The sequence below is a fragment of the Vombatus ursinus genome, unplaced genomic scaffold, assembly GCF_900497805.2.
Source record: "Vombatus ursinus unplaced genomic scaffold, bare-nosed wombat genome assembly UNPS02014951.1, whole genome shotgun sequence".
NCBI lineage: Eukaryota > Metazoa > Chordata > Mammalia > Diprotodontia > Vombatidae > Vombatus > Vombatus ursinus.
Window position 1 is genome coordinate 2,079,009 of NW_020954729.1, and position 20,818 is coordinate 2,099,826.

The following is a 20,818-nucleotide window of genomic DNA, read 5'->3' on the forward strand; positions in this document are numbered from 1 at the left end:
CTAAGAGTCTTGAGGTCCGTCAGCCAGTAGGTGCCAGAACTAGAATTCGAACCCTGAACTTCCCGAAGCTTCAAGGACCCTCCATCCAATGTGTAAGCCTGAAAGTTCTGTGGCCCACTCCCAAAAAGGAGCATGGTGATGTACAAGGTTCAACTCCCAGAGAGCCCAGAAAATTATTTCCGCTTTGACTTGGAACTCATTAGGTGAATGAAAAAGGAACACATTCCTACCCCAACGCCTATGTGTCCTTTTTCATTCCCAGACAGAAACCTCAACTGCCTGGATGAGTAAGGAACCCCCCAAATACTGGGTGGCCCCAAAGTGACCCAAAATCGTTCTTTCAATTAAAAATTTCTTTCTTTGATCCTAAAACCTTTTTTTTTTAATGTTCACGGATTTATAAATAAAAAATTCGTTCACTAAGAAAAAGTTAGGGCCTTATTATAAGGACTTGGGGTGGGCGGGGTGAGGGGGAGGTCTTAGAAATAAAATCCAATTTTCTTTTATTATTTGCTTAATTATTTTTAATGTGACCACCAATTTGCTGAGAAGATTGGGTTGGCCAGAGTTCATGGAATCATAGGCTTAAAGCCGCAAAGAGATATTAGACAACATTGATTCTACTCCACCCCTTTTACAGATGATAACAGTGAGGACCAGAGACCTTAAGTGATTTTTCCAAGACACACAGCAAGTGGCAAAGTAGAACTTTAAAACTAGATCTTCTGGCTGGATATTCAGCTCTCTTTTGACTCCACCACAGAACACGGAGGTGAAAAGGATCCTGGGACATCATCTAACATGACCCTCACAATTGGGAGTGGGTAGGGTTTTTTATTTTGTTTTGTTTTGTTTTCTTTTGTTTTGCTTTATAATTTTGAATTACCACAAATTAGCTAAGGTGATTTAATTAACCAGAGTTAATAGGGTCATAGTTTTAGAATTGTAAGGAACCACACGAGAAATTTAGTCCAAACTCCATATTTTAAATGGGAAGAAATTGAAGACCAGAGAGGGTATGACTTGGAGCATCACACAGCAAATTATGGAAGAACAGGGTTTTTAAGACAGGAATTTCTGGCTCAAGGTCAGAGTCTTGGATGTGCCACAGACGTTAGAGCTTGAATGTATCTTAAAGCTAAACCTACTCCAACCCCTTCATTTGATTTTGTTTTATTTTATTTGCTTAATAAAAATTCTATTACCAAAAATTAGATAAGTGATTTCATCAGCCAGAATTTATAATCTCGGTTTTAGAGCTAGAAGAGGCCTGAGATAACATTTAGTCCTACCCCCACATTTGACATAAGGGGAAACTGAGGACCAAAGAGGTTAGGTGACTTGTCACACCGCAAGTGGAGAGGAGAGGAGGGTTTTTCAGGCCAGATTCTTTATCTCTGACTCCAGTCTTTCTGCTTCCTTAAATTATCTATTCCAGCCTGCTTTCTAAGAGATTAAAGAAAAAGCTAATTTAAAAAATGTTAGTGTCAATTTTCGAGGATGATTGAATTGGCCAGAGTTCATAGGCTCACACTTCTAGAGCTGGGGTGGGGGGCGGGTCTTAGAAAACATTTAGCTCTACTCCCTTATTTTGTAGGTAAGGAAACGGCAGAACAGAGAGGGTGAGTAACTTGGCCAAGATCACACAGCAAGTAAGTAGCAACACAAGGGTTTTAAGCCCTGGTCCTCTGGCTCCAAATCTAGTTTTTCCCACTGAACCAGAGGCTTTAAAGCAAGACTGTTGTGGAGAACCTCTAATACAATCAGGAATATTGATACCACTTTTCTTTTTTTTTTCTGTCTTGCTAAATAATTTTTGTTATTGCCACAAGTTAGCAAGAGTTCCTAAGATCACAGTTTGGGAGCTAGAAGTGGGAAGAGATCTTGGGATCATCTGGTCTAATTTCATTTTAGGTGGATTCCTCTTTTTCCTAAAAGTCTTTTGATTATTACTGTAAATTCACTAGGAGGATTTAATTAGCCAGAATGCAAAGGATCACATTTTTGGAGCTGATGGAGACCTAAGATACCATTTTAGTCCAATCCTCTTGTTTTAGAGTCAAGAAAATTAAGGTCACTCAGAGAGGTCAGAAGACTTATCCAAGATCACACAGCAAATTTCTGAGTATGATTGTTGTGACCAGATGGCAAAAGATATCTTGGAGATTACCTACTCCAATTATTCTCCTCATCTCCTTTCTCTTTCTCCTTTCTCTATTTTCCCTAAGTATACATATAAAATATAATAAATATATAAAATAAATATAATAATAAGTATATAATATATCTTAAATTTTTATTGCCAAAAATTATAAGAGGTGATTTAATTAAAATTCAAAATATCAGAGTTTCGGAGCTAGGAGAGTTCTTAGACAGCAACCCTTGCATTTTTTAATTAAAACATTTTATTATGATTATAAATTAAGTCAGACTTCATGAAATCATTATTTCTTTATATGTTGTTCATTATTTACTCCAGCCTCTACAGATAAAGAAAGTGAGGACCAGAGAGGTTAAGTGACTAAGCCAACATCACACAGCACTCAAGTAGCAAAGCAGATTCCCAGCTCAGGTTCTGTAGGTGCCAACTCAATTGTGTTTCTCCCACACTAATCGATTTGGAGCTGGAAGGGTTCTTGTAAATCAGCCGGTATAGTCCCATTTTAGGTAGCATTTTTTTTGTAAAAATATTTTAATGATAGCTATAAATTAGCTAAGGGGATCTAAGTAGCCTAAATTAGCCATAGCCATATTTTTTAGAGCTTATTGAGATCTTAGACATTCAAGAAAACCAAAAAACAGAAAGGTTAGGTAGCTTGCTCAAGATCACACAGCAAGTAAATGGCAGAGCAGTGGTTCTGGGTCAGATTCTCTTACTCAGGGTCCAGCTCTCTTGCCTCTGTACCCAGTGGGTTGGGAGGGTATCTGATACAATCCCCTCCTTAGATCTGAGGGGTTTTATCTTATTAAGTTTATAAATTGAGGTTATTTTGCTAAGCAGAGCTCATGGGATCGTAGGTATAGATGAAGTAGGGACCTGAAACAATAGCCATTCCAGTTCAATAGCCATTGCACCCCATATTTCCACATTAACCATTTCAAGGAAATCATTTTCCAGAAAAGAAAACTGAAGACCAGAGAGGTCAAGTGTTTTGGCCAATGTCACACAGCAAGTAAATTTCCAATCAGAGTTTCTTAGACTGGGTCTTCAAGTTTCTCTTCCAACTGTTCCTCTGCACTTATTTGGAAAAGGGATCCTGCAGATTCCCTAATCCACCTATTCATTAGAGATTTTTTTTTCCTAAAATTTTTTTCCTATTGCTAGAATCAAGCCTAAGGTGACTTTAATGAGTCAGATTTCTTGGGATAATAGGCTTTGAACTGGAGGAGACCTTAGAAATCATATTGTCCAGCCCTTTCCTTTTACAGATGAGAAAAGTGAGGACCAGAGAGGTTAGGTGACTAACCCAAAATCACACAGCAAGGAAATGGCAGTGCAAAGATTTTGAAGCCAGATTCTCTGGCTCTGGCTTCACCTCTCTGGCCACTGGCCCTCAGGGGCTTCAAGATCACCAGGTACAATCTCTTGTTGGGGGGTATTCTGCTAAATAGTTTTATTATTAAAAGTAATTAAAGTGAATGAATTAGAGTTCATGACATCATCATTTCTGAGCTGAAAAGGGCCTTATACAACCATCAATTAATCCAACTTCCTCATTTTTTTTCTGAAAAGGAAGGTGAGAATCAGAGAGGTTGAGTGATCTCCTCCAGATCACACAGCAAATTGAGTAGCAACCAAGATTTTGAGTCCTTCTAAAATGAGATATGATTTCCAAGTCTCTTTTCTAAATTGTTCAGTGCAAAGAGGCTTGGAAATCAAATCTCCTCATTTTAGGTGGATTTTTTTTTTTGCTAAAATATTTTAATGATGACTAAATTAGCTAAAGGGATTTAAGTAGCCAGAGGGCTTTGGATCATATTTTTAGAGCTGGTGGAGACCTTAGCCAGCATTTAGTCCAAATCTCTTATTTCACATTTGAGGAAACCGAGGAACAGAGAGGTTAGGTGATTTGCCCAAGATCACACAGCAAGTAAATGGCAGAGCAATAGTTCTGGGGTCAGATTCTATTGCTCAGGGTCTAGCTCTCTTGCCTTGGTACCCAGTGGGTTGGGAAGGCCTCTGGTACAATATACTCGTTAGATTTGGTTTGGTTTTGGTTTTAAAAAAAATGTCTATAAATTAATTAATGTTAATTAGCTAAATTTCATGGGATCATAGGTTTAGAGGTGATAGGGACCCAAGACAATATTCCAGTGAAATCAATTTGCAGAAGAAAAAGCTGGTCGCTTATCTTATGAAAAAACTAAGGACCAGAGAGGTCAAGTGTTTTGGCTAATGTCACACAGCAAGAGAATTTCAGAGCAGAGTTTTTTAGACCAGGTCCTCGGGTTCCTGAAGCAGCTGCTCCTTTGGACTTAGATGTACAAGGTATCCTGCAGATTCTCTAGTCCAGCATACTTATTAGAGGTTTGTTTATCTAAAATAGTCTTCTTATTGCTATAAACAAGGTAAAGTGATTTAACTGGTCAGTGTTCATGGACTCTTATTTTTAGAGTCAGAGGGAGCCCTAGAAATCATTTAATCCAATCCTCCTGTTTTACATTTGAAGAGACTGGAACAGAGAGGGTAGGTGACTAACCCAAGATCACACAGCAAGTGGTATCAGAAGAAAGGTTTTGAGGCCAGATTCTCTGGCTCTGGGTTCTGCTCTCTTGCTACTGCTCTGCAGGGTCTTAGAGATCATCTGATGCTATCGCCTCAGTTTATTTTGTTTCATTTCCTTAAAAAATATTTTATTGTTCCTATAAACTAGTTAAGGTGATTTAATTATTCCTAGTTCATAGGATTATCATTTTTTAGCTGAAGGGAGCCTTGTACATCATTTAGACTTCCTTGTTTTCCTGAAGTGGATGTTGTAGACCAGAGAGGTCAAGGAACTTTGCCAAAATCACACAGCAAAAGAGTGACAAAGCAAGGTTTTGGTCCCAGGGGCTCTGCCTCAGATTAGTCTCTTTCCTTTTTACTTAATGATTTCAAACTGGAAGGATTCTTGGAAACCATCTAGTCTTTAGCTGTTTCTTTGTTTTTCTAAAATATTTTAATGATGACTAAATTAGCTAAAGGGATTTAAGTAGCCAGAGGGCTTCAGATCATATTTTTAGAGTTGGTGGAGACCTTAGGCAGCATTTGGTCCAAGCATCTTATCTTACACTCAAGGAAACCAAGGAACAGAGAGGTTAGGTAACTTTCCCAAGATCACACAGCAAGTAAATGGCAGAGTAATGGTGCTGGGGTCAGATTCTCTTGCTCAGGTCCACTGGAGGGCATCTGGTACAATAGATTCGTTAGATTTGGTTTTGTTTTTCTGAAAAAACAAAGTTATTATGTCTATAAATTAATTACATTAGTTAATTAGCCAAATTTCATAGGAGCATAGGCTTAGAGGTGGTAGGGGCCTGAGACAATATCTATTCCAACAAAATCAATTTACAGAAGAGAAAACTGAAGACTAGACAGGTCAAGTGTCTTGATCAATGTCACACAGCAAGTAAATTTCAGAGCAGGGTTTTTTAGATCAGGTTCCCTGATCCAGAAGGAGAATATCTAGTTCAACTTACTCTTTATAGTTTATTGTGGTTTTTTTTTAAAATATTCATCAATTCAGACTAAACACTTGACACTTACTAGCTGTGTGACCCTGGGCAAGTCACTTAACCCCAATTGCCTTAAAAAAATACTCATCGTTATTATAAATATTCTAAGATTTCATTTTATAGATGAGGAAACTGAAGACCAGAGAAGGTAGATGACTTGGCCAAGACCAAACAGCTAGTAAATGCAGAGGATCCTTTTTCGAGCCCAGATTCTCTCGCCCTGAATCTGGCTCTTTGTTTTAGATTGGTTTTATATTGTTAAGATATTTTCTTATTACTAGAAATTAAGTTTTATTTTGTTAAAATATTTTTATTATTACTAGAAATTAATTAGTATTACTTAATTAGTCAGAGTTCATGGGGTTATTGGTTGGTTTTGGGGGGTTTTTTTGAGCTGAAGGGGGTCTCATACATACATCTTTTAGTCTGACTCCCTCATTTAACAGATAAGGACAGTGAGGACTAGAGAGGCTAGGGAATTTGCCTAAGATCACACAGTAAATGGATGGCAAAGCAGATTTGGGCCTAGCTCCTCTGATTGGCAGCTCCATTTTCTTTACCATGCCCTAAAGGATTTTGAAACTGGAAAGAATCTTGGAAATCATTTAGTTCAATATCCTCGTTTTCAGTGAATTTTATTCCTAATTTTTTTTTCTTATTACCATAAGTTAGTTAAGATGGTCAAATTAGCCTAAGTGCATAGGATTGTATTAGAGCTGGTGGAGACCTTAGCCATCATTTAGTCCCACCCTCTCATTTTATATTCAAAGAAACCAAGGACCAGAGAGGTTAACTGACTTAATCAAGATCACCCAGCAAGTCAATGTCAGAACAGTGATTTGGAACCTAGCTCCTTTATCTCCACCTCCAGCTTTCTTGCCACTGTAGACAAAATTATTGGAAACCATCTAAAAGCCTGGGCAAGAGTCTACCTGGATACAGAGACTCTGTAAGACCAATCAGCTTGGCACTTTTCATGAAATAACCTTGGCAGCCTTAAAGTGTGGGGGTTTTTTCCTAAATTTTTTATTATTTCCATAAATTAAGGTGATTTAATTAATCAGGGCATAATTGGCATATAGTTTGGGGGCTGGTAGGGACCTTAGACATTATCTATTCCACCCAACTCATTTTGCAAAAGAGAAAATTGATGAGCAAGGTGGTTATGCGATTGGGCAAGGCCACACCACAAGAGATTGGAAAAGCCCATTTTGAGCCTTCGTCCTCTAGTTTCCATTCACAGATCCATCTGGATCTGGAAGGGGTTTCTGACCCCACCCTGGTGCAATTACCTTGTTACCTTTCACGCTTTTTAACCTATGTTTTTTGTTCTTACTATAAATAAATTAAAGTGATTTAATTAATCAAAGTTCATGAGATCATAGACTTTGAGCTTGTAGGAGCCTGTATTGTTTCAGGACAATATCTACTCCAATGAATTCATTTTGTAGAAGAGCAAACTTGATCAGAGAGGTTGTTTCTTGGCCAACATCACACAGCAAACCAGTTTCCGAGCAGAGTTTTTTTGCCCAGGTCCTCTGGTTCCTGGTCCAACCTACATGTAGAAGGGATCTTGGAGATTGGGTCATCCAACCTACTCTTTCTAGGGTTTTTATATTTCTAATACGTTATCTTTATGTCATTTTAATTAATATGTTATACACTTTTTATTGTTACTCTGAATTGGATCCACTTCTTTTAGTAGCCAGAGAGAGCTGCAGAGCTAGAGGAGACTTCATCTATCACTAATTCTGACCCTTTAGTAAACTAATGACCAGAGAGTTTCAGGGCCCTGCCCAAAATAACACCGCAAGTGAGTGGAGAAGTCTGCTTCCCAAGCCACTTCGATTTTCCACCAACTAAACACTCTGGAGCTGGAAGGGGTTTGGGAATTCACCTGATATGATTGCAGGTACAATATTTTTGGCCAAAATATTTTTTCTTGTTACTATAAAATGAGCTAAAGTGGTCTAATTGACCAGTGCTCAGAGGACCCAGTTTTTAAAGCTAGGAGAGACTCCACATGTCATTTAGTTCTACCCCCTTATTTTGCAGAAGAGGAGAAGGAAGACCAGAGAAGGTAGGTGACTTGCCCAAGATCACACAGCAAGTACATACAGGACAAAGTTGTGGAGGAGAGTTTCCGTGGCTCCAGAGCCAGCTGTCTTGCTGCTGCCTTAGAAAGTCTTGGAGGTGACCTAGTATAACCCTCTCCTTATAGTTTTCTTTTTCCCCTAAAATACTATTTTTATTACCACAAATTAGTTAAAGTGATTTAATGAATCAGAGTTTATGGAGTTAGCGTTTCAGAGCTAGTCCGCACCTTACACATCATTAGGTCACATTTTTAGACCTTGAAGGAATCTTAAAAAAACATTCATTCCAACCTTTTTATGACCAGCAAAGTTAAGTGATCTGTCCAAGGACACACGGCAAGTAAAGAGCAGAGTAGAGTTGAGGACCCAGGCCTGCCGCTGTCTTTTTCCCTGTACTTTGAACCAGAGACTCCCAACTCCAATGCCTCAGTCTCATGTTTATTTACTTTTATTATTTCCCTGTTTATTGACTTAAGAAAAAATGTCATGCTGCCAATCAGCTAAGGTGACCTGATTATCCCTAGGATGAGCCTAGTTCTAAGAGCTTGGAGAAACCTTAGGTGATGTTTATTCTAACCTCTTTTCACAGATGAAGAAACTGAGGACCAGAGTGGTCAGGTGACTTGTCTAAGAATCCATAGCAAGTGAGTACAAAGCAGGGCTTTTGGCTTTCTGGCTTGAGATCCTACTCTCTTTTAATTTCACCACAGAACTCAGAGCTACATGGAATCTTGAGTATCCAATACTGCAACCTACTACTTTTTTTTTTTTTGCTCAGTTATTTTTATTACCACAAATTATCTAAAGTAATTTAATTAGTCAGGGCAGCTAGGTGGCGCTGCAGGGGATGGAGTGCCAGGCTAGGAGTCAGGAAGACTCCTCTGCCTGAGTTCAAATCTGGGCTCAGACACTTGCTAATTGTATGACATCCTATTTGTCTCAGTTTCCTCATCTGTAAAATGAGCTGGAGACGAAAATAGCAAACCACTCTAGTATCTTTGCCAAGAAAACCCCAAATGGGGTCACAGAGAGTTAGACATGATTGAAAAAAAAAAAGACAGGAATTTAATTAGTCAGAGGCCAGAGGATCATCATTGTAAAGCTAGAAGGTACCTTAGACCAGTGGGAACTGTGGCCATTAAATCATGCATAAGGATCCCTGTAGGCCACCATATTAACTTTAAAAACCACATGTTGACATTATCTCCATTCTATTTTTATCTATTTCATTAAATACTGCCCATTTACATTTGTGTCTGGTTCAGGCTACACAGGAGTGCTGGATCATGTTTTTGACAATATCTGATCCAATCCCCCCATTTGATAGAGTTGAAATGGGTGCTAGAGGATCTTGGGAAGTCATTCTTCTCAGTTTCCTCATCTAATTCATGTGCTTCTTTGGACTTAGAGGAGAGAGGGGATATAGGAATTTATCTGTTTCAACCTCCTTTTTAACTTGGTTTAAAACTCTTGCTATAATTGTTGTTGTTTTTTATTATTATTATCATTACCCTAAATTTTCTAAGGTGATTTAGTTAGTATTATCTACAGGATGAAAGGCTTTGAGTTGGAAATGTAAGATGGACTGGTCCCTTCTTCCCAAGTTTCCCATCATTTCCTTTCAGCATTGAATTCCTCCTTGCTGCCCAGAGTAAGGTCCAGAATTGCCACTTTCCTTATCACCTTCTCAAGAATGAAACTATTATTAAGACAAGCCATAAATAGGTCAGGTGCTTGCTCCAGTAAGCTCCCAGATAGGTGACATTCCCAATTGGTACCACATCAGGCCCAGGTACCATATTTGTCCAAGCAAAACAATAACAACGATCACTTTAGCATCTACTTAATGATCTCCACTGCTGCTTGTGATACCAGAATATCTGAAGAGATTCCAAAGTCTATTGGAGAATTCTCCAAATCTCAAAACAGAATTAATTTTCCATCATTATTTGTTTTGAGGGCAGGGAGAATTTGCTATCCTCACCATTTGGAAGAGAAGTTTTGGAAAATCATATAAATGTGGCAGCTCTCTTCCAGGGCTTTAGCAATACCTCAGGATGCCACTGGTCACCCTTCAGGGGTACCCTTAAAACCCTGAGGAGATACAGACATGCTCTCAGGACATGACTCCTCAGTGGGAGTGGAAGTTAGGATAAGGATGCCCCAGAGCTTAGGGGGACTACAGAAGCCATGTTCAGTTCCATTCGACAAACATTTGTTGAGCATCTGCTTTGGGCTAGGCATTATACAGGTATCTGAGGATACAGAGAAAAGCACACTAATTCTTACTCTCAAGGGATTTCCAGTCTAGAAAATGTACACAAGTAAAGACAAAGTAATTTCAAGAGAGAGTACTAATAACTGGCTGGGGATTTACAACCCCTCTGGAAGAAAGGAAGATTGGGCCCACATGAAAGTGGACTGGCCATTGGGGTCACTGGTTCTTGTCGAAGCAGAGAATGGAGTTGTTACCAGGCCAGGCCTAGAGAAAGCAGCAGCAATGGTTCTGGCCAGGCACTAAGAGGGAACTGTCTAATGAGAAGAGATTCAAAGGATTTAGCTTATTGGAAGACAAAGGAGATAACCCTAGCACTATGAACAGTAAAAAGCGGAGGCTGACTGGGCATTCCTGTCCCATAATGCACCAAGGCACTTGAAAATTAACAAGACAACAGCTTGAAAATGGATTGAGAAAGGATATAAAGTCCATATGGACCCCCATGTTCAAGAATGTTAATAAAGCAAAGAGCGTGGAGAGGGTATGAAGAGTGAAGAGGGTATAAAGAGATCAGTTCAGTCTAATGGATACTTTGTTGATCTGGGAGCTCATACGACCTCAAACGCAGTCAATAAAAGCTTCATGGTGCCACCATATTGGTATGGACAAGCAGAATAAAAATGAACCTACCAATCTGCCTGGTACCTGGAGGATGGAAGAAATCTGGGACCTCAAGCTGACTTTGGCCCTTAGAATTGCCTTTGCCCGGCTTGCCTTTGGCACCCTGCCATCTCCCACCTCACCCAAAGCCACATCCCATTCTCCACAATAACCCTAGGAGGCCTTGGCTCCTAGACACCTGGATTTGAATCCCACTTGGGACATATGCAACTTTGAGCAACTTACTTTCCCTCTGTAAGCCTCAGTTTCCTGATCTGTAAAATCTGGATGGTAATATTTTCCCTGAGCAGCTTACGGTCAAGCAAGCCACTGGCAAACCTCAAGGTGCTAAGAGAAATGGGATCTGTTATTGGCATTGCCCAGGAAAAAGCAGACAGATTTAACTCTAAAGGAAGACTCCCCCCAGGCAAGTCTGTTTGCCTTTTGGCTCCACAAACTGAGTTATTTCATAACGGGGTGTTTTGAGCCGTAGCTGTAACTAAAGCAGGCCTCCTCTTCTGGGCAGGGTAACTCCTCAGGCACTGATCCTGAGAGATGGCACACATGAGATGTGGGGCCCAGCCTAGGCAGCTGTCCTGCTCATGGGTGAGCTGATGCTGGAGAAAGCCAAGAGCACTTAATCAGCCACATGGCCCTGGCTGGTGACATGGACTTTGCCCTGGGGCGTGCTAGACAGGGTAACACGGCGAACCCAACGTTCTGCTGGGGCTGTTCTCGTCTTTCTCACATCTCCCGCCCTCCCAGAGCACCCAGAAACCTGATGGACACAGAGTACAGAAGGCAGCCTTTGTTTTTTTTAAAGTAACCAACCAGGAGGGTGACCCCATTAAAAGGTGGTGCTCTGGACAATGGATACTGGCTGCTGGGACCATTTCATAACAAGCACTCCATCTGTAGAGCATTCAGAGGTTTCTAAAGGGCTGTACGCCTATCTATCCGCTGTCATCTGTCCATCCACTACGCTATCTCCATTGACTCTCATTGGCAACTCTCTAGGGCAGAGTGGTCACACACATTCCCAAGAGGCTTCATGAGCCCACACCATTCTCCAGTGTAGCTTCAAATGTCATTGGGAAATATTTAAAAGAAAAGAAATAAAAATACAAAGGGGCAGCTATGTGGCGCAGTAGATAGAGCACCGGCCCTGAAGTCAGAAGGACTAGAGTTCAAATCTGGCCTCAGACCAAACACTTGACACTTACTACCTGTGTGACCCTGGGCAAGTCACTTAACCCCAATTGCCCAAAATAAATAATAATTAAAAATAACAATACAATAAAAGAGATAATATCCCAAGTCAATATGCAGCCTGCAGGGATCCTGATGAATGGATAGTGGTCCCAGTTCCTATTTACATTAGACATCACTGCTCTAGAGGATTTATCATTGTTATTATGCCGGTTTTCCAGATGAGAAAATTGAAGCTTAAAAGGATTAGAAGTGGCATGCCCAATTTTAGAAAAAAAAGGAATGCTGAAAAATTTTGTTTATTGTGTATTGAGAAAAAATCAAATAAAAATAAAAAATCAAATGTAAAATCAAAATTAAAAAATCAAAAATCAAAATGACTTGCCCAGGGTCACAGAGCTGGTAAGTGGCAGGGATGGTTTGGGTCTGGACCTCCAATTTCAGGATTCCCATCCTGGTCTACTGACCTCTAACTTTGAGTCTGAAAGAGTATCTAGAGGTCTGCAGGGGCTACATGGCCTGCCTGTGGTCACACAGCTTAGAAGGGTGACAAGGGCAGGTTTTGAACTCGGGTCTTCCCAACATCAGTGTCAGTACTGTATCCACTATACCACATGACATTTTTTAAAGCGCTAGAGATCCAGTGGGAGGTAGGCAAGGTGAGTGTTAAGTAGGGGCTTTGGGAGGTGCTGAGTGGGCACTCAAGACACCTGGGGGCCCAGTTCCAAGCATGAGTGATTTCACTGTTACTGAGGCTGGGGGCAAGGGAATTTCCATTCCCCCTTATTCTAACACAGTGCCCTCGGAGCTGGCAAAGGGCACACTGCAGAACATAGATTGCCTGAAGAGAGCTCTGCGTCAGCCTAGCCTCGTTGGTTCCCAGGTCTTGTCCCTGGCCTCCCTGGGCCAACTTGGGCAAGCACTGCTGTGGCTTGGCTTACTGAGGTTCCATGGAGGGAGACTGAGCCAAATGGCTGAGCATGTTAATCTGCAAAGTGCCCTCTGGGCAAAGACCTGGGATCAGCAATTGGGGAGGGCCGTGCCAGTGCCAGCGCTGGTGCTGCAGTGCAAACCTCCCCAAAGGGGTGTTCAGCCTCCCAGTTCTAAAGGAAAGAGCCCTGTAAAAACATATACATAGTACATAAGGTTGTCTGTAGTCTCACAGTTTATCAATGGCAAAGCTCGGATTCAACTTCAGGTCCTTTGACCCCAAAGCCAGCACTCTCTCCATTGACCCATGCTGCCCCTCTTCTGTGGACCTAAGTGTCCTCTTCTGGAACATGGGAAGGGAGGTAGATGGCCTAGTTGGCCTCTTACAGCCTCCAAGCTCTGGTATTCTAGGATTCCTCATAGAGTTAGACAATCTGGATCAGACTTACAACGGGGCTCATCGGTCCTGAGTTCTCCCTTCTACTTTGATCATGCTAACTATCTTACGTCTCCCCTTTCCCAAGTTTTTGAAATCTGTGCCTTCCTCTCTACAGGCTGCATGACCTTTACCCCACTGCTGCCAACTGGATAAGTCTCCCTCCAGGCCCACCTCCTCTTTGAACTTTGCCTGATTGAATGAAAGCAAGGCCATTGAGCCCCTGCACCAGCTCAACCCAACCCAATAAGCATAATCACCCTGAAAATTGTACTCAATTGTCAGTCAACAAGCAAATTCCTGCTCTCAGGCAAGTGGAGGAGTCGACATGCCAACAGCTACATACAAACAAGATCTAGACAGGATAGGTTGGTGATAATGGGGAGAGTGAGGGAGGGGAGATCAGGAAAGGCCTCCTACAGAGGCAGGGACTTGAGCTGAGCCCAGGAAGGCAGAGATAGAAGGCCAGAACATGACAGACAGTGTTTGACACATAGCAGGCATTTAATAAATGTTTATTGACTGACAATGCAGAGGCATGGAGACAAGAGATGGAGTGTCTTGAGAAACAAGGCAGCCATTGAGGAGAGGAGAGGAGAGGAGAGGAGGTAAAATCTAACTCTAAGAAAACTGAAAAGGTAGAAAGAGTCCAGGGTGTGAAGGGCCTTCAAAGCCAGATGGAGCATTTTAGATTTGATTCTGGAGATAATAGGGATCCACGGTAGTTTATGGAATGGGGGGAAGGGGTTGTGACACAGTCAACTGTGTACTTTCAGATAACCCTGGCATCCAAGTATAGGATGGATTGGAGTTGGGAAGAGATTTGAGGCAGGGGGACTAACACATATCTGGATATACTTCTCTATTCCCAAGCTCATGCTTTCTTATCACCTTTTATGTTCTTGTAGCATAGCCACAGGGCAGCTAGGTGGCGCTGCAGTGGATAGAATGTCAGCCCTGGAGTCAAGAAAACTCTTCCTGAGTTCAAATCCGGCCTCAGACACTTACTAGCTGTGTGACCCTGGGCAAGTCACTTCACCCCGTTTGCCTCAGTTTCCTCATCTGCAAAATGAGCTGGAGAAGGAAATAGCAAAACTCTCCAGGATCTCTGCCATGAAAACCCCAAATGGGGTCACACAGTTGGACACTACTGCAAAACGACTGAACAACAGTGTAATCACAGTCTCTGTATGTTCACCCTCAGCTGGTTTTCGTTCTAAACTAGGGCTTCTTAGACTTTTTCCACTCTCGACCCCTTCAGTGCAACCCACAGTTTAAGAAGCACTGTAATCTAAACCATTCTCCTACAGAGGGTGCTCACTGTTTGTTTTCAGTGTGGATATACTGGCCTTGGACAAGTCACTTCTTTTCTCCAGAACAGAGTGAGAGCTGGAGCTTGGAGGTGGTAATCAGCTCTTTGCCCTAAGGTGATCCATGCCTTCCCTAGCTCGGAGCCACCATTCCCATTCCCCAATAGTAGTATCAAACTTAAATAGAAAGGGAGCCATGAAATCATCCATAAGGATCCCCGTGGGCAACATATTGACTTAGTTTTAATGTTTTATTAGATTTTTATTTATTTTGTGAGCTATTTTCCAATGACGTTTTAATCTGATGCCAAGGAGGTCCCAGTAGCCTATGTGTGACACCTCTGCCCTTAGAGTCCTGGCCCTTGTCTGGCTCCCAGGGAGTCACAACATGCTGTGGGGGCTGGCATCTGCCTCTGCTCATCATCACGTACCCTGTGCTACCTCCCACCCTCCAGCTGAATTTGTACTGGCCATCAGATTGCCTCTTCTGCCTTGCTCTCAGTTTCCCAGTCTGCAAAATGAAGGAGTTTGATTAGATGGTCCCCAAGGTTCCTTCTAACTCTCACATTTCATTCTATTCCGTCCTGCAGGTGATAATTCACTCTTGGTGAGTAATGTTTGGGAAGAATATTTTTCTTTTCCATCATTTTTGCTCTACCATGACCCACTGCTACATCTCCCTTGCTCACAGTTGGCTGCTAACCTCATTTCCCAGTTTGAAGGTAAGAGTTTAATCAGACTCAGGTATCCTGGCCTCTTCTCCATCTCGACCTTCTCCCCACCACCACCACCACCACTGTGGCCTAGCTCCATTCTATTCCAATAGCACATGTATCCTGAGCACTAGAAATCAATCGTTGAAAGGGACCTCACACTGGCCTTGCAAGAATACAGAGGTATAGTGTGAGACCCCCAGTTAGCGGCCAAGAAGGAGCCGCCCCATAGGTAGTGAGCTCCCCATCACTGGAGGTGTTCAAGAAGAGGCCAGAGGACCAACCTGTTGAGGGAGAGTGGTGTAGAAAGGATTCCCAAACCAGGCAGGAAGTTGGTGTTTATGACCCCAAGGTCTCTTCCAACTCTGACCTCCTCTAAGAATCCAATCGCTCAACCTGACTTTAACAAATGGACTCATTTGGGCCACTAAAAGAAATCAATAATAATTAGTGAACGCCTCAGAGAATATCTAGTGCCACAATTTCTCCCCTGTGACAGGAGTACTGTGCTTAAATTTTTAAGCAAGTTATTCACAGAGCGATTGTCAGGAGTGAAAAACCAGTGCAGTCTAGTGGCTATGGTGATGGACCTAGAATCAGGGAGGCCTGGGGTTTCAATCCTGCCTCAGATGTTTCCTAGCTGTGTGACCCCTGATTTCCTTCTGTGTCAAATGGGACCAATGACGTGTGCTTTGCAACCCTTAAGGTGCTCTTTAGGAAGTATGATGGGGGAAGGGGGAATCATTCATAGCTGCTTTGGGCCCAAGCAGGAAGGAAATTTCAAAGAAATATCTTTTTTTTCTTTTAAATTTTTTTTGGTTCTGTACTTCAATATCAAAAAAAAGAGAATATTTCCATATATAAAGTAGGACAGGAAAAGAGGCTTGCATATGAAACCACTGTTCTCTGGTACATACAGTTTGCTGAAAAAAAAAATCTGCTTCGTGCTTTCAAAGCTGTCCTGCTTATCTGTGTTTCCTTCTAGACTTCCTTTTCTTCTCCTCTGTGCATTTTAAAAAATACTTCCATGCCCTATTTTCTTTCTTTCTCTTTTTTGTTGGCAACCTATCACTAGATTCCTTCTCCTCACTCTTCCCCCCTCTCATTGGAAAAGAAAAAAGAAAGACAGAGCCCAGTGACTAAGCCATTTTGAGAATGAGGCTTCTGTACTACTGATCCGATTGTGACTGAAGCCATTCCAGGGCTTCCCACTAGCTAGATGGGGTAATCACACCCCAGTGGTGGACACAATGCAGGAGACAGTGGCACTGGCCACATACTCCTCTGCCCCCTGGATCATGGGATCAGAGTGGGAGCTGGCAGGGACCTCAGTGCCTAGCTTGTCCAAGCCCTTCAGAAGAGGAAACTGAGGGAGGGGAGGCTGATAGATCTAAGGCTGGAAGAGACCTCAAAGGCTGTCTAATCCCCCCATCTTCATTTTACAGATGAGGAAACTCAGGTCCAGAGAGGAAAAGGCACTTGCCCAAGGTCAGACAGCTAATAAGTGGCAAAGGTAGGGCTCAGACCCCAGTTCTTCAACTCCAAATCCAGGGCTCTTTCCATGACACCACGTAGGAGCTGGCCAAACCCTTCAGCACTGTTGGCATGCCCTCCTGGCTGACGGAGGGGTGTGTGCTGGACTCAGATTGAACCAGCTCACGAGAGCTCATTGTGAATTGTCAGGGTTAGCATATATATTTCAGAAATAGGCAAACATTACAAGCCAGGGCTTGATTGGTTGTTCTATTGAATGTCTAGAATTAAGAAAGTGAAGGAGAAAATATTAATGATGTAGATCAGGCTTAGAAAAACAGTGGGCTTTTTCCAAGGGCCAGGCAGTAAACGTTTACCAGCACAACAGGCTACAAAAAAGCTAGGCCATCCAGTTGTCTATTCAAATAAGGCCCAGGCAGAAGGTTTGTTAAAAGGCATTTTGTGTCGGACAAGGGCAGGATATGGTGGTGGCCTGAGCCTGGAGGCAGATGCCCAGATTGAAGTCTTGCCTCAGGTACCTACTAACTAAATGACCCTGGGTCAGTCACTAAGCCTTCAGGGAGTCTCATTTTCCTCCTCTGTAAATGGAGTAGGGAAGGGTAGGGATCACCACACTATACAACCTGGGGAATGCTTTGTAGGCCTTAAAGTCCAAGTGCTAGGAAGGAGACCGCCCCCCCCCAAACCCCAGGGCCCAGAGGGCCTGCTGAATGGCCTGACTGTCAGAGGGGCCTTGGGACTTTCTAGTCACCATCACCTGGGTACCAGCAAAGGCATCCAAGTCTCTAGGAAGTTGAAATGTGCTCAGAACTGCATTCCTCCTTAAAATACACATTTATCTATCTGCAAAGGCAGCTTTCCCTATAGGGGAAGGAGACCCGGATCACAACTGATTGTCGACACGGCTCAGCAGCCTGGAGCTGACTGCAGTCCTTGCTCCACCTCCCTGGAAGCAGCTGCCTCAGCTGTGGGGCTCTGCTGCCCCCAGCTGGGCATATCCTTAGAAAGAGTCCACTTGTGGCATCCTGGAAGGGGGGGAGGGGCAATGAGGGGGGAGGAGAGAGGCTCCCCCTGCCAACACACAGGCTGGATGCTCTTGGTGCTATCGGGGTGAACCCCACAGGCATCCTCTCTGACTGCCCCATATCTCTAGCAGAGCTTAGGAAATCTCACACAATCAGGTGTCTGACTAGGAGTTTCCCCTTCCATGGAAGCAGAATGAAAAATAAAAGAGCCCTGGCCAACCTGGCATCCAATACTGCCTCTGATGCCTACTACCTAGGCAAGTCATTTTACCTCCATGGACTTCAATTTCCTCCTCTGTAAAAAGATGGAGCCTTTAGAGGTCCTAGAATGCTGTGATGCTAATGGTAGATTAAGTTAGGCCTTTCAGTGAGCGGGGCAGAATCAGTTGGGGGTAGGTAGGGAGAGTCAGAATAGCTCTCTCCTCCCTCCCCCTGGTAGGATGCAATCACTCTGGGACAAGGAACAGCCTGTCTCTTCCAGATTCTGGGCCCCAAATCCTCATGGTACTGCTGATGAAAGAAGGCAGAAAAACCTGATGGTTGAGGAAGGCAACCCTGGGGGAGAGTCAGGAGCATCAGAGGTGGTACCAAATAGCAGAAGACTAGAGGTTTGCCTTTAGGAAGAAGAGATCCTCCACCATCACCACTACTCTGGGACAAAAGTCCAATTCCTTTTTTTTTTTTAGGCAATCGGGGTTAAGTGACTTGCTCAGGGTCACACAGCTAGTAAGTGTCAAGTGTTTGGTCTGAGGTTGAATTTGCACTCAGGTCCTCCAGGGCCGATGTTCTATCCACTGCGCCACCTCGCTGCCCCTCCAGTTGCTTTTGAGGGATGGTACATATTTCTATTTACCCTCTTCTTGGAACAGTCTTTCTCCTGATAGTACTTCATGCAAATCCTTGGCATGGCCTCCCTGGTCAGGTAGGCTGGCCCCAACACTCCAAAGCCCTCCTACCTCTACTATTAGGGATGGCTGCTCTCCAATGGTGGACCAAGTATCCCAACCTCTACTCAGGTTACTCCTGTTGTCCACATAGGGTAGGGGGAAGTTAATCAAATTCCTCAAGGCCACCATTTATATTACTTTTATCCAAGGTCACCAACTCTGAGGGTAGATTTTGATGCAGTAAATGGAGCTTAAAATCAGCTACTCTTTCCATTCTTCCCCAGGAAAGACCCATCCTGATGTGGGGAGCTCAAAGATATTAACATTCAAACTGTGGGGCATTTCGAGGCATCAGACAAGGCTTTTGGGTGCAGAAAGGGCTTCTGACTAGGGCTCCTTCCTCGCTGATTTGCCCCAAAATCCTCAAGCTCCCCGAGGCCCCTGGGAGGGACCTTCCTTCCTGTGCCACTATACAAAGAGCTCTGTATTCCAGTCTTTGGCATCATGTGTTTCCATTTGCTAACTGGTCCCTGGCACATGGTGGATGAATCACAGAATGGCCAAGCTGGAAGGGACCAGAAAGAAATCGAAGCAGCCCAGAGATGGCAAACAATTTGGTCAAGGTTATAGAGCTAGGAACCCGAATCTAATTCCATTCTCAAAATAGAATCAGAGAATCTCGGAGTTCGAAGGGATTTCCAAGAGCCATCTAGTCCAACCCATATCTGAATGAACAGTGCTTCAAACCTTGGAGTCATTCTCCCCTCTTCCCTCTACCTCATTCTATCCCCAACCCTCCAATATCCAATCAGTTACTAACTCCTGCCATTTCTACCTCTTCACCATCTCTCACCTCAATCCCCTTCTCTCCATTCACATGGCCACCCCTCTCACTCAGGTCTTCATCACCTCTTACTTGGTCTATTATTCTAGCCTCATAATTGGTCTTTCTGCCTCCAGTCCTTCTCTTTACAATCTTTTTTCCACATAAGTGCCAAACTTATATTCCTAAAGTCCTTTGTTTTTCATTCAGAGCCGTACACAACTGGGCTCCAACCTGCCTTTCCAAGTTGGCTACATTATTCCCTTTTGCAAACTATGATCCAGATAAACCGACCTATTTGCTGTTCACTGTATACAACATTCCATTTCCCTCCTACACACTTTTGTACAGATTGCCCTGGATTCCATGCCTAGAATTCTGCCCCTCTTTGCTTCTGCCTCCTAGAACCCCCAGGTCCTTTAAATGTTCAGCTCAAGTTGTTAGTACTCCATAAAGATGTATGGGGTATAGATAGAGCACTAGCACCTCATCTACCTTTGGTGTCTACCTTCACTCAACTCTCACCTGTGGTTCCAAGAAGCTGGAGCATGCACAGTGGCCACACCCCAGTAAACCATCTCAGCAGATGGGCTAAACCAGGTTGAGGGTGACCAGCAGGCCCCAAACCTGTCAGTGAGTTAGGGGGGATGTCTACCCCAAGCAGGTGAAGACTTCCCTGGCAAAGTAGGTGGATGAGAACGATTCATTCCAGTGGTCATGAAGGCCTCTAAAGCAGGCGCTATAGAGCGCTTAGAGCTTGGTCAGTCATGGAAGACACCAAGGTCACTCACTGCATCCTAGGCCATCACCAGTCATCATAACTTTTGTCCTACCACTGGACTTCAGTGACTCTGGAGGAGAGAGTGAGGATGACAACTTTGTACAACTCTGCCTCACTGAAATCCAATTCACAAGCCAGTCAAGACACCACCCTGTGATGTCATTGGTCCTCTTTGAAACCGAAAGATGACAACAGCAGTCTCCCCACCCCCATCAAAGTGTCTTTTCTTTTGCATCTTTTTATTTTGAGGGTAGGGACTATTTTACTTTTTCTCTCCATATACCCCAGTTCCTAGCATACAGTAGGTACTTAATAAAAGGCTGTTGTTCGATTGATTAAACAAGAATTCCAGACTGCACCATCCCTGACCAAGGGTCATCCAGCCTCTCCAATGAAGGGGAGCTCATTACCTCCCAAAGCAGCCCATCCCAGTGTGAGACAACCTTAATTGGCAAGAAGACTTTCCTTCCATTGAGCCTAAATCCTCCCCAGTGTAATTTCCAAATCACTGCTCCCCCCCC